Below are 21,441 nucleotides of genomic sequence, written 5' to 3'. Positions count from 1 at the left end.
TTTTTGAGCTCTGTGTATTCAAAATAAGTTTTAAATGTATGGAATATGCATTGATACCTCATCTCTTTCAATTCCTATAATAATTCTATAATGTAGATCGATGAGGAAACTGCATTTTGAATATTTATTTTTATTTTTTCTTAAAGAATTTATTTATTTATTTGATAGAGAGAGGGGAGGAAAGCTTGAGCAGGGAGACCAGCAGGCAGGGGGAGAAACAGCCACCCTGCTGAACAGGGTGCCTGACTGAGGGCTTGATCCCAGAACCCTGGGATCATGACCCGAGCCAAAGGCAGACACTTAACCAACTGACCACCCAGGCACCCGGAGAAAACTGCATTTTAGAGTAGTCAAATTACTTTCCCAAGTTTATGAGGTAGAAAATGCTAAAGCTGAGATTCAAGTCAAGGTCTCTTTGATTACAGTGTAGTATTTCTGAAGCATTACGCTATATTTACTTATCTTCTGATTTGTACGTTGTAATATCTGTCCAGAGATCTGGATTCTGCTTCCATCTGAAGGACGCCTGTTCCAGAGAGCTCACCCCCAGGGAGCTCTGGTGGGTTATCTACTTCTGTCCCAACAATCATAGGCATTGACCCCTCCAGCTTGTCAGTTTTAGACCTCCCTTGGTGGCAAACACATGCCAGAAACTTCTTCCCTTCAACCCTGGCTCCACGTGCTTTCCATCAAGAGTTTATGGCCCGCCATTCTTCCGAGGCTTCTTCCAGGGGAGACCCTGCAGCCAACCTTGTAGAGCCTGGTACCCTCTCACTTCTCAGCCCTGATGCCCTTGGCACTTCTAGAGAAACAAGTCCAAAAGAGGAGTGACTTCCTCAGGTGGAAGGAAACAAAGCCTTCTTTTCCAAAACAAACAAGTGCTGATGAGCATGATTTGGCATCCTCCCTTCCTTTCTGGAGCAGCAAAGACCAATCAAAGGAGCTGCCTATGCAGCAGCAGCGCCCATATCCTGCAACCTTGGAGGAGGGCCAGTCACAGCAAACCCACATGCAGCTCTTCTGGGGGTCTCACAACTCTGCATAGTGAGTCCTTGTTCTCTGCTGCAGATGTCTCAGATAATTGTTCCTCCATCTTTATTTTCAATAAAATCTCAAATGCCTCTACAGAAGAGGAATCCCCAGTAGTTCCCCATCCACTTCCTCCATCCTTGCCTCAGAACCAACCTCAATGCCTGCCTCAAACCTAGTGCCAACCAATCCCTCAGGTCCAGCCTCAGGTCCAGCCCCAGGCCCACTTTCAATCCTCACTCCCAATCCTGCCATCTGGTCCTCTACCCCACATCAAGATCTGTGGAGACCTCAGAATGAATCAGAGAGTCTCAAATCAAATGAAATGCAACATCTGGAATGGAACGTGTTGCAGAAAGAGCAGGAACGTGTGTGGGGTTTACCACTATTGTCCAAAGATCCCAGGAGGAATTTTGTCCTTTAGCTCCTAACCATTCTCTCACACACCAGGCCTCCCAGGCCTATGCTGCAATCTCTATCCCTCCTAGACAGCTTTCTATCAGTGTTGAGCTTCGGAAAAAACTAGAGAGTCATTTTCAAAAGAGGCTCATCCAACACCAGTGGGACCTGCCCCACAGGATCATTGAGTCTCTAACAATGCCGATGCGTCCAAGTACTCTTCCACAGCTACCTGAGTCACAGCGTTACCGTGGACGCTCATGGATCTCTAAGAAACAAAGAAAATTGAGTGACTATGAAAGTATTTATGAGGAGGACTCAGAAATGCTTCAGCTAGATAACAATGACCTGGAAAAGTACAAAGGTGACATGGAGAAGCATAACAATGACCTGGAGAAGTACAGTGATGACGTGGAGAAGAACAATGATTACCTGGAGAAGGATCAGGGACACAACCCAGAGAATGGCCCAAAAAATCTGTTGAGTGACCCAAAGAGCTCTTTAGATAATGATATGGGGTATGATTCTGAGAAAAAACTGAGGAGCCCATCAGAGAAAAACTCCATGGTGTCTGTGGAGACCATAGATCAGAGACAACTTGAAAATGTCCTGAAAATACATTTGTGCAAAAGGTCTGTGGAAATCACTGAGGGTCAGTTGTCTGGGACTGTGCTTAATTCATGGCATACAATGAAGCAAAGATCACTTCTTTTCTGAGAAATCCCAGGCTGAAGTAAAACAGAGAAAACTTGCCACTGTCAGAGGTTGAGGACTACTCCCTGAATACCTTCCAGGAGCTTCCCTTTGTTGAATCTAGTGCAGAACAGATGCTGGAAGCCCATATTAAAAGATTTCATTGGAGGATGCTATGGGGCCTTCCCTCCAGGGTTCTTGAATCCATAGAGATCTTTAAATTGAGAAAGGCCACATTCCCTTGAAGCTTTTCCTGTTCAACCAACCCCATTCCTGCAGCAAATTCTAAAGCTGAGGGCTTCATCTCCTATAGAGGAAGCTTGAAATCTCCCCATGGAGACAAAGCAGGAACAGCAAATTCAGCCCCCATTCCGGATGGTCCTCGCCCTGCCATCTCAACTGTGGGCAAAGAAGAACAGAGAATTCTGAGGGAATCACTCTCTATTATCAAACATCAGTTTGCAGAGGATGTCCGGAAAACTAAGGATGGCAGACAGACTCTTACACCTGTCTCACATGTCACCATTAGCAACGGACAGTCCTCAAAGCCACCTGTAAGCTGGGGCCAGACGTGAGCCAAAGGATAAAAGTGCAAATTCCAGTGGTAGAAGAGGAGGGCAACAAGGAAGAGATGAGGAATCCAGAACCTGTTGTTATGCCCACTGTGTCCAGGAAGATATCCAGGGCCAAGGAACTTGATGCAGGTCAACCACAATCTAGAATTTTGACAACCAGCAAGACAGTAAGGCCTCATATTATAAAGCAGAATGAGCATCAAGTCAAAACCACTATCCCATCAAACTTACCAGTTCCGCAGGATCCTGAATCATTGAATCTCAAAGAACAACTCTTGCCTGAGTTAAAGCTTATGCTGGAGAAGAGGGAGCATAGCTGGGTCAAAGCCCAATGCACTGGCCTACCCCCTGCATCAGATTCTTTGACTTAGAGGGCCTCACTGACTCCTGCCCAGGGTGTCTCCCCCAGGGGCACGAGAGCTTCCCAGGTGCTGCATGTCCATCCAGAGGACACAGGAATTACTGTGGAACAATAGCAGGAGCCCTGGGTGCCTAACCATGTCTTAAGAAAGTGCCAGAATAAGAATCCCCCACCTGCTGCATAGACCATGAGGCCTCTGGTCCCAAGGCACAAGAGCATGGTGGAGGGGATGCAGGACTGGGAACATCCCAACCGAGAATGAACAGGTTCCCTACTGAAGATGTGGCATCAAAGAATAGGTTCCCTACTCAGGACACAGGTATGGAAGGTAAAGCTGGGGAATCCAGCCTTCCCAGACCCTATCACAGAAGGGTCAGCTGCCTCCTGAAAGCCTTTCCCGGAAGGGTCAGGCTCCTTCTATTTTCAGTAAAAAAAAATGAAGGATTTTTTGCAATGACTTACTCTTGGGATAAAATGCAAAAGTCAAGGAAACTCCCAGGAGAAGCATAGTCCCCTATCTGTGGAAAGCAGAGGCCTGTTTAATGGTAGAGCTACCTTTACTGGGATACCTGAAGCTCAGAAAATCATGACAGCTGTTGGGAAGTTCCAAGAGGAGAAAATGGGGCGTTGGCATGCAATAGGCAGCACCTGCCCTCAGCAGCCCATTCCCTCCCCAACCAAGTTTGGAAAAACTCAGCAGAAAGCACAAGTGCAGGCTGTCCCAGGGTTTCCTTTCAACTCCAGGCTTCCTGCCTGAAAGGAGGCAAATACCATATCTTGTAAGGAAAAAGCTGTCTCTGCTGGCCAAGGCCTTCCTGGAAGTAACAGACAGCTCAGAAACAAGGACACACAGCCCCAGAAAGTTGTGGCATTTAAGGAGCAGCTACCACATCAGAGGTATCCCCTCTCCATTCCCCTCAGGGAGCCTGCACCCCACCCAAAGGCCATTTGTGGGCATCAAGCTATGCAGTGGCCTCCAGCTACTCTCAAGATTCCTGAAGGCACTGTGTGCAGAGATGTGTGTCTACTATTTATTTAGACAGAAAACCCTTCTCCAGAATTTCCAGTGAGAGGGTTTTTTTTTTTTTTGGGGGGGGGGGATTTCCTACCCCAAAATAATGGCTTGTGAGGAATAAATATTTCTCTAATAACATGTTGTCTGTTCTGTGTACTGTCTTGGGAGCATGGGTTTGGGTAAATCAGTTCAGCTATTACTGATTGCTTCCTTCAGCTTCTAAAAGGTGACCAATCTCCTGGACCTCTTGAGAAATATGTATCATGTGCCCCCAAAAGCCCCCAAAAGCCCATTCCCTCTCTGATGAAGCCTGTCCCATGGCTTAGCCTTACTGAAAACGTATAGTAGCTCACACCTCTCCCCTCATTGGATGTTTTACACCCTCAGCAAGTCTTCTATATCTGAGGAAGATTAAAGACAGAAATAGTTTTCAGAAAATAATGATTAAGCCACTGTTGTTTCTTCACAGTTATTGTGTTACAATAGCTTAATCATTATTTAGAAGTCAGTGATCAGAGGTTCCCACAAGTGAGTGAACTCTGAATGGGAGTGTTTTTGGGGGGCGGAGTGTTGTTCGGGTTGATCTTGGGCTGGTTGGGGTAGCATCAAAGAATACCCTAGATGCTGCTGAAGAATCTGTCCTTTAAGTCAGGTTAAACTTGACATTGAGCTTTCCTACTGGAAGTGCTTCCCCTCCCTGGGTGTTTCTTCAGGCTGCTGGACTGAGGATGTTTTTTTGCAGAACAAAAGCATCACTTAGCTGTTAGTGGTAGGAATGTTGACAAGGCAGCTACCACCTTCCAGGATAAGACACCTTTGAAGAAATGAAAAAGTGAAAGAGGTAGAACAAAAGTTTATGTCTACTCATCCCCTTCTCAGGACCCTGTCCCGCTCCCCTCCTTCCTCAGTCTGATCCAGGCACCACCACTTTGAGGCAGACTGGAATCTGGCACAGCCTACCGATGCCTTATACCAAAAAGGCATGGCTCTGTTCCTTGAGTATGCAAGCAATACCTGCAGGCTGTCAGGCACGGCATCCCCTTTGGGGGAAGGTGATCTTGGTGCCTGCCTTATATCCACACTTGATGACAATATATAAGATACAGCCTTTACTATGGCTAGGATGGCAGTATGCCACCTTCAATATTCACGGCCTTAGTAGAGCCACGGTAGCTCTTCCCCAGAACAAGTGCAACTTAAGAACCAGAGGTGAGTTCTAGATTGTGTGCCAGGATACAGATATTTGGGGGCTTATCATGGAACTCCATGGAATGCTTTTTTGGGGGGGAGGTGAGGGGGGCCATGACGGCACACATTCCCACACTTAAAACAGGGCTCTGGAGGGAAGGCAACCCCACCTCAGACTGGGACTCAAAATGGGGTGAGTGTGCTAGAGAACATCCGAGGTAATCTTCTGGACAGTCTCAGGATGCTCAGTGCTAAAACAAAAAACCAGGTGTCCATGACCTCGCTCACTTACCACACTTGTAGCTTCTTGTCCAGGTTATCGTTGACCCTACACTATCTGAATGTTGGGGTCTCAGAAAGAATGCAGATTTGATGCGGTGGAGGCCCTGAGGGGGACAATAGGTGGGATGGGGCCCCGGCCAAGAAACCTGGAGAGGTGAGGAGAGGGTGCAGGAGGCTCTAAATCTATGCGGACAGACCAGCCAGTAACGCAGCCTGCCGGTTCCTACATAATCTCATTTTAGAGTCCATTATGGCCAATCCAGTGCACTTCTTGCAACCCTGTAGAGCTCATTACTGGGAATACTTCTGGAATCAGAATCCTATAGTTTGACATTCTGTCCCTCTGCCTCATGCCCCTGTCCTTCCAGCTTCTATGTCCCTGTTAATTTTTCTACTCTACCTCATCCACTTTCCACTTCTTGCCTATCCCGCAAGGCCTTGTTCTTCCTTTCCTCACTGATGGATTGTTAGGTAACCAACATGTAAAAAGTGAAAGAGCCCTCTCCCCTTGCTAAAGGCTTGTTTAAGTAACCTGATGTCCCCAAAGCACCCCCTATCCCCTTGCTGAAGGCTTGATTGTTCCCATAGCCGGATGGCAACACATACCAGGATGTCTATTGTCTGTGATCACCCAGTCTGTCAAGAGAAAAGACAAATGAGGAATAGAGTGTACCTGGGACTTTCCAGAGTGCTGAGCCAAGGCCCACCAGAACAAACCGTTGTGTCCTTGCCTTAAACCCAGCGCCTGACAATGCTTGATTTAAGTTAACCAATCAGATCCCTGTAACCAAGCATCTGCTTCTGTAAGCTCGCTTCCCGCCACCCCAACCTTGCCCTATATAATCTGCTCCCCAACTTAGTCCGGCGCGCTCAGCCCACAAAGGCTGATGCGTCCGCAGGTGCCTGTGTAACCAATAAACCTCTTGCAATTTGCATCCAGCGGAGGCTTGGTGTCTGCTTCTTGGGTGGGGATCGAGGGTCTTTCATTTGGAGGTCCCACCGAGATCTCTTGGAATCCTACCCAAGACCCTGGCCAATCCCCACCGGGAGGTAAGCTGGCCAGCATCTGTGTCTCTGTCTCTCTGTTTGTCTGTTTTTATGTTCTTGCGCCACAACCTTTCAGCAACTACGTAGTTGATCTGTGTTTATGGGCAGCTGGAGAAGGAGTTGACGAACTTGGACTTCTCCCCTGCCACCCCGGGGGGACGCCTCGGGGGTCTGTGAGTTAGGAGGAAACCTCTGTGCTCCTCCTGACCGTCTGTGAGTCAGGAAGGAGCCTCTGTGCTCCTCCTAACCGTCTGTGAGTCAGGAAGGATCCTCCTGACCGTCTGAATCAGTTAGCTGTTTTTGTCTCCTATGTCTAATGTCTAAATTGTCCTATTAATGTCTTTAAATGTGGTTATATGTTCCTTACACTGGTCATAAAGGTTACATTTTGTTTAAAGGGAGGGTGTCTAACCTGTTTGAATCTGAGGAATGCCTGATTGTGTGAATGTGTTTGTGTGGCTCCACCGCCTTCGGCTACGGAGTCTGACTGGGCTGCACCCTGAGTCTCGCGGAGCGTCATACGGCATAATGGTCATCTACTCCATGGAGTAGCCTGGTCCGGGGTTTATACGGATAGACCTTAGCTAAGACGCTCCTAAGTTCCCGCGAGGGACGCGAGCAGGACAGCATCTGAAAGGTCCTCCTCCCCCTGTCTGCAACATCGTACATATTGGGAGGGAATATAAGAGATAGGTATTAAGAGCTAAAACCAGATTCGATGAGTCAGCTAGTAAATTTCCTCCTGACATATTGGATGATAATTATGTAAATAAGCCTTCTTTTAGTAATCCCAGGTTGCTGGGCCATCCCTAGCAAAGGGGACTCTGACTTTATTTCTCTCTGCTTCTCCTAATAGATGTGGGAGCTTCTCCCTTACTCACTTCCTGTGTTGATGGCTATAACTGGAGCCAACTGGGGTTGGTCTGACTCGAGACAGAGACTATAGGGAATATTCCCAAGCAGCTGCTGAAATTCTTTGTTTCGGGGAGGTTTCCCTGTGTTCTCTGGCCTGACTTAGACTGCCTAACCCCTCCCCCCTGGCTAATGGGAAAGCATGGCATCTGCTCCTCTGTTGGGGCTTAGGAGCTCCAAAACTGGGAATCCTTTCTCTGCCTCCTGGCAGCACTTTGTTTCTTCTGTTTCCCTCTTCTCCTATTTCTGTACCAATGTGTGTGCAGCCTGCATGACTGGCCTCTAGATCATGCACCACAGCTCCTTCTCTCTTCACTGTCAAGGAGCAAGAAGAGCACCCCCTGGACCTAACACCCCCTCACTCCAGATCTTCCCAACCATGTCTCAGGTAAACATTCAAAGTGGAGTGGGTCCAGATGGAACGTAAATCAATGTTGGAACTAAGTCAAGTTTGTTGATTTAATTAAAATAAGACCTGTCTTTTAAGTTATCAGCAGTAAATGTGAAACCTCAAAGTTTACTGAAAGTCAAATAAACTCACGTTATTTATTAAAATTTGTTAGCAAAGAAATGACTAAACTGATGGTTAATTGTCTGTCTCAAAGTTCTAAAGGGTAATTGCTGAAGTAGCTTTCAAAGTCTTTGATAATCTGAAAACTTTAAAGTTCCGCTTGGATGACAAATGGAATTAAATTGTGGACATCTAGGTCTTAACCAAACAGGATAAAATGCTAGGTCATTAATTACTGGATATAGGTTTGTGCTTTTGACTTCTTACTGCAAAGAAACTAAGAGTATTTAAATCTGTTGGTAAACTTGTTTGCCACTTAACTGATTCATAAATTTGCCACCTGAAGAATCCTGTTGTAACAGTTCACAATTGGTTAATAACTAAAGGTGTTTCTAAGAATACAAAGTTCTGCTTAATATAACTGAGACTAATAAAAATAAGGAAAACTCTGTATGTAGGAAAATAGGAAATATATAAGAAAAATTTTTAAAAAATGGGAATACATTTTGTTAAAGGTAATTTTATCCTAAATGAGATAATTGTTTAAAAGGAAATGGCTTGGGACAAAACCTGAATGCAAAGAAAAGTTGTAGATGGTCAAGAATGGACTAAAATTAAAATGAATGGGTTTTAAAGGTACATTACATTAATACAAGACTGAAATTCTCTGTTCAAAGGACAAAGTTTTCTTAGATTAATTGATCTCCTGTTACGAGAATGTAAATGATTTTCTCTTTGCCTGCCCAGAAAAACCAGTTTCTATGTTTTGTTTTATCAGGTGTTCAATCCCTATTATATTTAGGCATGTGCTTCAAAACTTTCTAAGATCTTAGCAAATGTTGACAAGATTTAAATTGTAAAATCTCTTTAACTCAGGCTTTTCCTTGATATACGAAGTTGCTCATAAAATACTACTGAACCAATGATAAACCTTGGATTACATTTGGGAAAATACTATAATTATTCTAGAGATTCTACGCACTTCCTAAAGTTTTAATGTTTTGAGAGATCACCGCTTGATACTGTAATTATGGAAATGTTATATATCACAAAAATAACCTGATTTCCTTGCAGCTAAATTGTAAACTCCCGTGTCTCTTTAGCTTTAACCATATCCATACTGGGTTTTTATCATTTATAATTGTTTTAATTCTCTTGAAAATGAGTTTTATCTTCAAGGAGATTCCTATAAAGGACTTTCAGGACAAATAGAGATTTTTGATCTACTTAAAAATCCTAAAACTGAAATGGGTAAGAATTTCCAAAACAGACTAAAGCCACATTCACTAGATTTAGTAACATGGGACTAAATGAACTAAAAAAAAAAAAAAAATTATAATGTTATATCTCTTAATGTTTTGTCTTACTTTAAACATTGCTGGTTGTCTCTGATGTTTGCTCTTCCAGACTAGGGATACTTCCTCCTAGTTATCTGTAACTTACAGAGATGTAAAAGTGCTCATTTATAAAAGAGCTCAAAGCATTCAAGCTTTTCTCTCTATCTGAACCCTCTGAAACCAAAAGGTCTCAATAAGTAAGCATTCTTCCATGGCAATCAGTCATTTGCATAAGTCCAATAAGAATCTGTTCTCCTTGTAACAGGAAAGAATTGGAAACACGGGTTATTTTACCAAGGCTTTGACTGGAATGTCATATTTGAAAAGACTCGGATATGACCAGACAGTTTAAAGGAACTAAGGTTGACTTTATAAAACCTGGAGCCATAAAGCCCCTTGGGACTGTTGGCCTGATATCTTGCTTACAGAGTTCCCAGCAACCTCACCAGGTGAGTAAAGAATGTCACTCCTTGGTAGGTGCCATCTCAGAAGAGGAATTCGCCCACGGAGGAATTCGCCCAAATTGACAGGTATTGCAGGCATGCCTGATGGCAAGTATAGGGCTTGGCTTCTGGCCCGGAGAGGCTACTAAAAGTTCAACCTAGAGATTCCTTATTAAAAGTTCCAGCAAAGCAGATGCTAAAAGATCTATTGATCACACTCATTGTTCTTGCTGAGCTTATGTAAATAGTAGGCCAACTTTGTTAAAACTAAACTTGTTTCACAAGTGAATTAGTCCTGATTTGGCTATCTCTGTAAATGAGGGTTATTTTAGAGAGAAAAATTCTGTTTTAATAACACACCTTTATGGATGTTAAATTCTAGATTTGATTGTCTTTAAATGTTTGTTTACCTAAGCTATACAATTTGAGGTAAACTTCAGAGAAGTTGTACAATAGCTTCTTTAGTCAATCTTATTATTTTGTGGGGATATTAGCAGACCCCACGGCACATGATTAAACAACTGGAATAATGAAATTGCCTAAAAGCCAGCATACCGCACTCTTCTCCCACTTGACAGTGATCCTCTGTAATCAGGATATTGTTAAGGTTGGACCACTCAAAGGTCTTCTTAATGGTTTCATCCCTTAGTCATATTTATCTAGAGGCCACCTCCTTTGAGGTGCAATTACAAACAGATGCTTTAGCAAAACCTAAAACAGCCCTCATAAAAAAAGCCTCAAAGCTCACTATGGGACAGTCCCTAACTGTAATAATGTCACATCAGGTCCAGATTTGTCTTAGTAGCCAAAGGCCACCAATGGATGATGGAGGCCGACTTATTAAATACTGGGCTACACTAACAGAGATGCCAGAAATAAAACTTAAAATTTGTCAAACTTTAAACCTAGTTACCTGTATGCCTGAACCTGACCACTGTACTTCTTTCTCTATAGAGCAAAAATGTTCAGAGATTATTAATCTAGTTTATTCTATAAGGCCAGGTTTAAGATGCCCCTGTTAAAATTACGAATGACAGTTGGTTTTCTGATGAAAATAGTTTTCATAGAAAGAAGAAAAAAAGTTAGATGTGCCATAGTGCTCACTAGCACTTTGCAATTGCCAAAGCCTAAGAATTAACATTTATACTGACTCCAAATATGCCTTCCTGGTACCACATGCCCATAGAGCTATTTGGAAGGAAAGGGGATTTTCCTGGAATCATGGGTGCATTACTAAAACCATTACAACTCCTGCTAATCTCACCAACTTAAAACAAAGATGAACACGATCTGTTTTTAAATGGTATTTTTGTTCCATCTGCGGGACTAGGGGATGTCATGTGGCATGTAGAAGTCCTTAATAAATATACTACAAAGACACTCAATGATTCACTAAATAGCATCTCCCAGCTTAATACCGAAGTGTCACAGATACGCAAGGCAGTCCTACAAAATAGGATGGCTTTAGATGTCCTGACAGCAGCCCAGGGTAGCACATGTGCAATTATCAAGACAGAACATTGTGTGTACATTCCAGACTATCACAAAAATGTCACAGGACTAATAAAAGTTATGAATACCCAAATTAAGGCCTACAAGATCCTCCTCTCTCTCTCAGTAAATGGTTAAGTTCCTGGTTTAAAGGAGGACTATGGCCGAATCTCCTTTTCGGGCTTCTCATTCTTATCACCTCATTAACCTTAATATGTTGCTTTGTTCCATGTTTCTCTACTTGGTGCCGAGACTCCATTGCTACAATGACTACACCACGACAGACGATCCTTGTCGCGCACGAGGACACCTCTTTACTGTCAGCGCTGGATTCAACTGCCTCCACCTTTCGAAACTCCCTTATACATTCCTACCCTGATCAATATTAACCCCAGTAGGTAGGGACAGCTCTACGCCCCTATTCAGCACGAAGAAGTTATAGAAGATGAGACCTTCCACCTTCAACCACCTTAAAAATTTAAGGGTCTTTAAAAGCTGGCGCCTTGCATCCCCCCTTCACCCGCTCCCCTCCATATGTGTAGCATTCCTCAGGCACCCCTGATTGCCATAAAATGATAAATAGTTGACTTGCTGAGATCACAATCCTGCAAGACAGGAGCCTCCCTTGGTTTGCAAATGTCCTTGAGATTACAACAAAGAAATTACCTTATCAATAGCCCAATTTTCAATCGGCCCTTGTATCTTAAATAAACTCTTACAGTTTGTAAAAGATCCCTTGTCAGTAATCCGGACAATGGTACTGACACAGCAATATCAACTAATTAAACAGACCGGATCTCAAACTGACTTACTTCATAAACAAAGCAAATGGATATAAGATTCTATCCATGATAAAGAAAAAGGGGGAAATGAAAGACCCCTCTCCCCTTGCTAAAGGCTTGTTTAAGTAACCTGATGTCCCCAAAGCACCCCCTATCCCCTTGCTGAAGGCTTGATTGTTCCCATAGCCGGATGGCAACACATACCAGGATGTCTATTGTCTGTGATCACCCAGTCTGTCAAGAGAAAAGACAAATGAGGAATAGAGTGTACCTGGGACTTTCCAGAGTGCTGAGCCAAGGCCCACCAGAACAAACCGTTGTGTCCTTGCCTTAAACCCAGCGCCTGACAATGCTTGATTTAAGTTAACCAATCAGATCCCTGTAACCAAGCATCTGCTTCTGTAAGCTCGCTTCCCGCCACCCCAACCTTGCCCTATATAATCTGCTCCCCAACTTAGTCCGGCGCGCTCAGCCCACAAAGGCTGATGCGTCCGCAGGTGCCTGTGTAACCAATAAACCTCTTGCAATTTGCATCCAGTGGAGGCTTGGTGTCTGCTTCTTGGGTGCGGATCGAGGGTCTTTCAAAAGCACCAGTCCAGCAAAGGAGACAGAGTCCAATGTACTGTAACAGCGTAATCTGGTGACATGTGGTAGCCACAGTTGTGATGAGCACAGCAGAGCATAGAGTTGCATACCTGACACTAATGTGATATTGCATCAGCCATTCTTCAGTTAAAAAACAAAACAAAACAAAACAAAACAGGCTCTAGTACAAGTGAATGACCCCATCTAATCCCCTTCAGTCCTTCCTGTGTGGCAAAATCTTGTCTATCTGCCGTATTTAGAAATGCCTTTCTATATGTAACTGATTATTGTTGGATTAAATCTCCCATGTCAAAACTGAGTCTACTCACAACAGAGTCGACTGATGCCACATGAAATTCAGCCCCAGCACTACCTGGAAATCATTCATTCATTCCACATATATTTATCCAAGACTTATTAACTTGAACAAAATAAATGGAGTTAGGTCACTATTTCCTTAGTACATTCTCTCCTCAGTGTACTCAGATCTAATTTATTTTATTTGACAGAGAGCAGGGGCACAATCAGAGGGAGTGACAGAGGTAGAGGGAGAAGCAGGCTTCCTACCAAGCAGGATCAGGACTCAATTCCAGGACACCCGGGTCATCACCGGAATCGAAGGCAGATTCTTAACCGACTGAGACACCCAGGTGGCCCTCAGATCTATTTCAAATTTCCTTTACTTTCCTCAAACTTAGGCCATCTTCACTTGCCCAGCGGATGTGCTGGATCAGAGCTCACAGAAGAGCAAGAAAGTAGTGATCGAGCCTCTCACAAAACAAAGCAAACCCAAATCCTTTCAAAAAAGTCTCCCCATTCTTCTTTTTCCTCTTCCTTCCTGTTATACGGAAAGAGGTTTCCTTCCCAATCTCAAAGGAAATATACTTTCTGAGATGTCTTTATTCAGAGAGCTAACTTCTGGTCTTGATGGACTGATCCACCCTTGCCAGGTCTCCTTCTGACCCCTCCTCCCTCTCCCTTTGAGGCACCCAACATCTTTGTTTTTTATTTATGGTTTTACTACATCTATTTTTTTCTTTTAATGGCTTTTACTACAGAAACATGTCCAAGAGCACATATAACAACATGACTTCGCACATATCTGCCACCCAATTTGTACTGTTATCATTGGGCGGGTGTGATACACTGTGACTAAAGTGCAAAAGCCCCTTTAAAACACCTTGCCTAGGGAAGCAAGGGCAAAAATGAACTATTGGGATTTCATCAAGATCAAAAGCTTTTGCACAGCAAAGGAAACAGTTAACAAAATCAAAAGACAACCGACAGAATGGGAGAAGATATTTGCAAATGACATATCACATAAAGGACTAGTGTCCAAAATCTATAGAGAACATAGCAAACTCAACACCCAAAGAACACATAATCCAATCAAGAAATGGGCAGAGGACATGAACAGACATTTCTGCAAAGAAGACATCCAGATGGCCAACAGACACATGAAAAAGTGCTCCATCTCACTCGGCATCAGGGAAATGCAAATCAAAACCACAATGTGATATCACCTCACACCAGTCAGAATGACTAAAATCAACAAGTCAGGAAATGACAGATGCTGGCGAGCATGCGGAGAAAGGGGAACCCTCCTACACTGTTGGTAGGAATGCAAGCTGGTGCAGCCACTCTGGAAAACAGCATGGAGGTTCCTCAGAATGTTGAAAATAGAACTGCCCTATGACCCAGCAATTGCACTACTGGGTATTTACCCTAAGGATACAAACGTAGTGATCCAAAGGGGCACGTGCACCCGAATGTTTATAGCAGCAATTTCCACAATAGGCAAACTATGGAAAGAACCTAGATGTCCATCAACAGATGAATGGATCAAGAAGATGTGGTATATATACACAATGGAATACTATGCAGCCATCCAAAGAAATGAAATCTTGCCATTTGCGACAACATGGATGGAACTAGAGCGTATCATGCTTAGCGAAATAAGTCAAACAGAGAAAGACAACTATCATATGATCTCCCTGATATGAGGAAGTGGTGATGCAACATGGGGGCTTAAATGGGTAGGAGAAGAATCAATGAAACAAGATGGGATTGGGAGGGAGACAAACCATAAGTGACTCTTAATCTTACAAAACAAACTGAGGGCTGCTGGGGGGAGGGGGGTTGGGAGAAGGGGCGGTGGGGTTATGGACATTGGCGAGGGTATATGCTTTGGTGAGTGCTGATTCACAGACCTGTAACCCTGGGGATAAAAATACATGTTTATAAAAAATAAAAAATTAAAAAAAAAAACCACCTTGCCTTCCATCTCTGAGACATATGCTATGCGTCCACGTCGAAGCCCTCAAATTTCTTTGATATTTATCACCTGTGCTACACACTTATTCACAACAGATGCATGGAACTTAGTGTTAAAAAGGCCCTGGGCTTTAGAGGCTTTGGCAATCAGTCTGCTCTGCCTTATAGTAAACGCTGAGGAGCCATCTGAGTGAATTCCTCAACCCCACAGAAGAAGTAATCTTACAGAGCAAATTAAGGGCAGAATTTCACTGTCCCTTAATCACTCGGTAACTGTAATATGTAAAAAGCATAGAAGAACACTTTATATGTTGTTAAAGGCTTGACATTGTGTGCTTTCAAATATTTAAAAGAAAAACTTGTCATGTTACTGTTTAAATAAGCTACTGTGTATCACCTTAAATGAAATAGACCAAACACTCCCCTCTTTCCAAAATTCCATTAAGAGTTAAAGATTAGATGAAAACGGCTCAATATCATTAACCATCAGGAAAATGCAAATCAAAATCAATATTTACCAAAACTTCACACCTACAACGCTGGCTAAAATCAAAAAGAACACAAATGTTGGTGGGAATGTGGAGAAATTAGAACCCCCATGCAATGTCGGTGGGAATGAAAAATGGTGCAGCCAATTTGGAAACAGTGTGGCAGTTGATCAAAAAGTTCAACATAGAGTTAACATAAGACCCAGCAATTCCACTTCTCGGTATATACTCCCCAGAAATGAAAACATGGGTCTACACAAAAACTTGTAAACAAATGTTTATAGCTATCTTATTTATAAGGTCAAAAGATGGAAACAATTCAAACATCCATCAACTGAGAAATGGGTGAATTAAAGATAACATATTCCTATGATACAATATTTTGGGGAATAAAAAAGACCAAGCCGTGCCACTACAGGGATGAACCTTGAAAACATGTTATATGAAAGAAGCCATTCACTAATGGTCACATATGACTCTATTCACATGAGGTGTCCAGAATAGTAAAATCTACAACACAGAAAATAGAGTCATCTTAGAGCTTGAGGGAGGAGAGAAAGGAGAATGATAGCAAAAGGTTGCAGATTTGTTTCTCTTAAGTCATGACAATGTTTTAAAATTGACTGTGGTGATGCCTATACTGAAAATCAAGGAATTATACGTGTTAATGGGTAAATTTTATGGTATGTGAACTGTATTTCAGTAAGGCTGTTAAAACAAGTAAAGGATTTAAAAATAAGTGCTTAAGGATGACAAGAAGGGGAGCATAAAGAACAAAAGCTGTCAACACATTTTTGGAAAATGGAAATCTGGTGGAGGAGTGGAAACTGACTCCCAGAGCAAACAAAGTGCTGGCAAATCAATTCACACTGCAAAACCCAGGAGAAGAGCAACGTGGTGGCACCAGAGAAAAATGAAATTAGGGGTTTTGTGTTAGTAAACATGTAGAATTTTTGTTCTTTGTTGTTTTTTTTTTTTTTATATTGCATATAATTTCTAAATTTTTTTTGAAAGGGGGCACTCTTTGCCAGTTTTGTAAAAACTTGCTGAAATGTTAGCATGTTCCAAATGTGCAGAGAGGATCCCAGGTTTCCTGCATAGGACAGAACCTGAGACAACTGTTTTAAAGTTGGCATTGCACACATCTGGGGTCAGAGTATGGTGGAGGCACTAGCTTCTGGAATCAAAGTCAGAAATCTAAAAGGTTGGGTTAAAAACATTTTTAAAATGTATTTGAAAATACAGTTGTGGAAAAGTTGCATAGATGGTAAAGCCATAGATGGTAAAGCCATATCCCCTTTATCCAGATGTTCCTATTATGATTTTGACCTGTTTACAATCTCTCTCTCCTTTCTTCCTTCCCCTTCTCTCTCTATAGGAAGACATGTATATGCCTAGGAAAACTATGCATACATTCTTGAGTATTTGAGAATACATGTCATGAATCATGCACTTTTTCCCTGAATATTTCCTTGTGTGTTTCTTAAGAAAAAGAATATTCTCTAACACCACAGTTATCTCCTTCGGTAAATTTCATATTGACATAAAATTTTTAACTAATCTCTCACTCATATTCCATTTTTATCAATTTATCAAGTAACGCTTGTGTGTGTGTTTGTGTGTGTGTGTGTGTGTGTGTACCTCTTTACAAGATCTAGTCTAGGATGACCTACTACATCCAGTTCCTGTGCATCTTTAGTTTCCTTTAATATGGATCAGTTTCTCAGCCTCTTTTAGAACGAGGCCAGGTTTGAAAAATAAAATCATTGTGCCATATTTAAACCCCTTCTCACCTGGAAATGTTTTGGGGTGGAACTTATCTTGCTCAGACTTTAAAGGATGTTTTTATAGTTGTGAGTCCTAGGGGCCTTAGGGACAGTTAAGACCACACTTTCTATTTGAAAACAATTCCAGAAACTCAAAGATATGTGGAGGGATTTTTTTTTTTAAGATTTTATTTATTTATTTGATAGAGAGAGATCACAAGTAGGCAGAGAGGCAGGCAGAGAGAGAGAGAGAGAGAGAGAGAGAGGAGGAAGCAGGCTCCTTGCTGAGCAGAGAGCCGGATGGGGGACTCGATCCCGGGACCCTGAGATCACGACCCGAGCCGAAGGCAGCGGCTTAACCCACTGAGCCACCCAGGCGCCCCTGGAGGGATTTTTCTTAACCGACATCCGTCTGAAGTCAAGGAGGGTATGTGAAGAGGGGTGGGCTTGAAGAGTACCTTCCTTTGGGTAGAGACAATGGTGAAGGAAGTACCTTCCCTTGGGTAGAGACAATGGTGAAACTGTGGATGCAGGATAAGAGAGGGGAAAAAAAGGAACTGTCATTATAGGCAAAACTTCTTCAAATGGCAGGGAAAGGATTGGGTGTCTAGGGCCAAGACTGATTCATCATCAGCAAGGGAATGTAGGCGAGTCAAGTAAGGAAATGATACAGGGCTTAATTTCAACAGTTTATAATCTAAATAATGAAGCTGTAAGAGTTCCAACAATGAAATGACTAGGTAGCATGGGGAGAAGAAATAAATACATATAACCATCAAAAAAATGAGATTATTGTTTAAAATCAGTAGAGATGACAATAAGGTATTTTGGTGAAAAGGTAGAAGGTATGTGGGAAAAAAAACTTTTCTTGGAAGAAATAAACATAGGTGTCATTCAAAAAACAACAACAACAACAAAAAACTTGTCAGCATTGAATAGAAAAAGTGGATACTATTTGTATCCACATGGCTGCTTTAATTTTAGGACTAAGGTGGCTTTTTAGGATATCACTTATTATTTAAAATAGAGGTGTTGAGAACATTGGGGATTTCATCGTCAGTGCTCTACGAGTTACAGCTGAGTGATCTAGAGAAGTCACTTACCCTCTCCGAGCTTCGGTTTTGTTCTTTCATAATAGAGGCACACTAATACCTGAGCTGCTTACACCATGGGGTGATTGTGAGGTTGCTCTCAGTAAACTTCTTGAAAAGGTAGCAAATCATTTAAACTTGCTGTTAGTGTAGGAGGAGAAGTGCTGTGAACCTCCCTACTGAACCTCAGTGGAGGTTATTTTTGGTGAGATTCTATATATATTTACCTTTCAGGTCTTGTTCCTGAAAATAGAACTGCCCTATGACCCAGCAATTGCACTATTGGGTATTTACCCTAAAGATACAAACGTAGTGATCCAAAGGGGCACATGCACCCGAATGTTTATAGTAGCAATGTCCACAATAGGCAAACTATGGAAAGAACCTAGATGTCCATCAACAGATGAATGGATCAAGAAGATGTGGTATATATACACAATGGAATACTATGCAGCCATCCAAAGAAATGAAATCTTGCCATTTGCGACAACATGGATGGAACTAGAGCGTATCATGCTTAGCGAAATAAGTCAAACAGAGAAAGACAACTATCATATGATCTCCCTGATATGAGGAAGTGGGGATGCAACATGGGAGCTTAAGTGGGTAGGAGAAGAATCAATGAAACAAGATGGGAATGGGAGGGAGACAAACCATAAGTTCCTTTAAATTTTGAAGGAACTTCTACCAGGTTCTCAGAAAAGATTTAACTCAAGGCACAGAAATGTACGTAAGGATATCTAGCCAACACATGCCCTTTTAAAAGAGAAAAACCATTCTTCGACTATCCTCTCAAAGAGCCATTAACCTGTATCAGATAATCGCAGAGATTAGACATGCAGAGTTGCCTTTCTAAGGAGCATGGTGTGTGCGAGCATTTGTGACCCACAGTACCTGTCACTTTGTTCCTCTGTTCCAGAGATCACCTGGCAATTCCCAAATGCGGCAGGATACCTGTCCTGGGTCCTGTGTAACTCTGAGCCTGCACAGGGCTTTTCCCTAGAACAGCACCATGAGGTCCTTAAGGACGGAGACCAGGACTTAACAGGTGTTTGTGTCTCTTGGCTTCCAAAAGTAACTATTTATTAAATGAAAATGTGGCTGAGACTGCATGTCAGGATGAGGAAGAAGCGGTGCCTCTGGGCGGGTCTGATTATCCAGGCAGGTGACCTGTTCCTGCAGAACCAAAAAGAGACTCTGCTGGGCCAGGGTGAAGGCTGTCCTACCCTTTCACAGATGACCAAGTTCATAATGCTAGGCCAGGGGTGTCAAATAAAGGGCATCCCAGTTTAAGAAAGATGTGTGAGAAGTTAGGAACAGTTCAGAGGACAGCTGCTGTGAAGATAAAGGAAGATGGAGGAAGAGTGGGATTATTTAAACCTGACAAAAAGGAACCTGGAAAACCTGTCACAGGTAGTTGATTTTCAAACATAGGTGGGGATGATAATCTAGGGTGGAGCTTCTCAACCACTTTTCCTGTAAGGCGCTCCTAGGAAAGGATATACAAGGCCCACAAGGGCAATCAGCAAGACTACATTCTGCAGGAAGGCTGTGACACTCCTGGGTCCCACCCTGCCACCACAGGAGGGGATCAGTAGCTTACTTAGCAGCCTGTAACCTATCCCAGCCTTTGGGGAGTTTATGAACTGTATGTTTGTGCTCCTCCCCAAATTCATATGATGAAACCCTAATCCCAGTGTGATGGTATTAGGAGATGGGGACTTTGGGAGGTGATTAGGTCATGAGGGTGGGGCCCTCATAAATGAGTTTAGTGTCCTTAGTATAGAGACCCCAGAAACCTCTCACCCACTTTTTCTGCCACATCAGGTTGTAGGGAGAAGATGCACCTGCGTGTGAATCATGAGGAAGGTGTCAACAGACACTGAATCTTCTGTGCCTTGACCTTGGAATTCCCGTCCTCCCGAACTATGAAAAATATATGTGTGTCGTTTAAACCACCCGGTCTATGGCATTTGTTACAGGGCTGCAACTCACTGAGAAGGAACTTGTACAACTATTAGGGTGTTGATGTACAGAACACAGTATTTTAGGTAGAGTAAGAAGACCTGGGGTCAATATTTTATGAAATACTGAAATAAAAGGAGAAAACACTTTATTCTTCAATATGAAATATACTGGATTGTTTTGTCAAAGGGTGTGTGTGTGTGTATGTGTGTGTGTGTTAGCTTGTCCCTAAACCTTTTATGCAGTTTAGCTTCACTAACTTTAGGAATACGAGTGCTACACAGTTACCCCCAAGACTATTTGAAGGTTTAATTATTTACAGTCATTTTACACTGACTTTGGTTTGGGGATTATTGAATAATGCATTATTGAGTTTAATGGAGTCAGCCTCTCTGACGGAAGATACTAAAGGCCGAATGAAACAAAAACTGAAATGTGCTGTGCAACATGTACAGAACTAAGTGAGTGTGAAAGAACGTTAAGGTCTCTATCTGGGCTCATGGAAGCCAAACACATTTTCTTTTAAAGGTTTTATTTATTTGACAGAGAGCACACAATCAGGGGAGCTGCAGGCAGAGGGAGTGGGGGAATCAGGCTCCCCGTGCCGTGGAGCAAGGAGCCAGATGTGGAGCTTGATCTCAGAACCCTCAGATCATGACCTGAGCTGAGGGCGATTACTTAGCCGACTGAGCCACCCAGGTTTCCCAGGCAAACACATTGTATATGAAAGCTGGATCTGAGGACCTATGTGATCCAGGGTACAAGCAAAAACTCCAGGTAGCCTTGCAGACTTTCAAGGCACAGACCTGGTAAGACCAAAGCCAAGTTCTCAAACAGTGAAGAGGGACCCAGGTAACATATGAATTATACATGGAACGACAGAAAATTTCATAAGTTTCATAAGTGATGAAAAGGAGTAGGAAAATAGGATGGCAGACCTGAAGGACCAGGAGGATGGAGGGGTCTTCTGAGCTAGTAGGTGGGGAGGGGCTCTGGACACACCTTGTTCAACTGTCCCCTCCCTCACCCTCAGAAACTCTTTGTGACAGTGCTCTGTGATGTAAGCCTGGGGAGGATATAAATTCAGCGTGTGCACAGTATAGGCTGTCTTGTGATTTAGACTATGGATTTCCAACACTGGAATGTTCTCTCATTTATGAATAGCGATACCAAACCATGTCTGAGCTCTGGCTCAACATGTTGGGAG

At 42.9% G+C, this 21,441-nt stretch overlaps 1 pseudogene; it reads left to right on the top strand.

Annotated features, from left to right (window-relative positions):
* The first annotated feature begins 1,398 nt into the window (after window positions 1-1,398).
* LOC131812622 (spermatogenesis-associated protein 31D1-like) lies at window positions 1,399-3,758 on the top strand (annotated as a pseudogene).
* Window positions 3,759-21,441: the final 17,683 nt, after the last annotated feature.

This window comes from Mustela lutreola, chromosome 12 (genome assembly GCF_030435805.1).
Source record: "Mustela lutreola isolate mMusLut2 chromosome 12, mMusLut2.pri, whole genome shotgun sequence".
Lineage (NCBI taxonomy): Eukaryota > Metazoa > Chordata > Mammalia > Carnivora > Mustelidae > Mustela > Mustela lutreola.
This window is presented reverse-complemented; position numbering and strand designations above follow the sequence as displayed.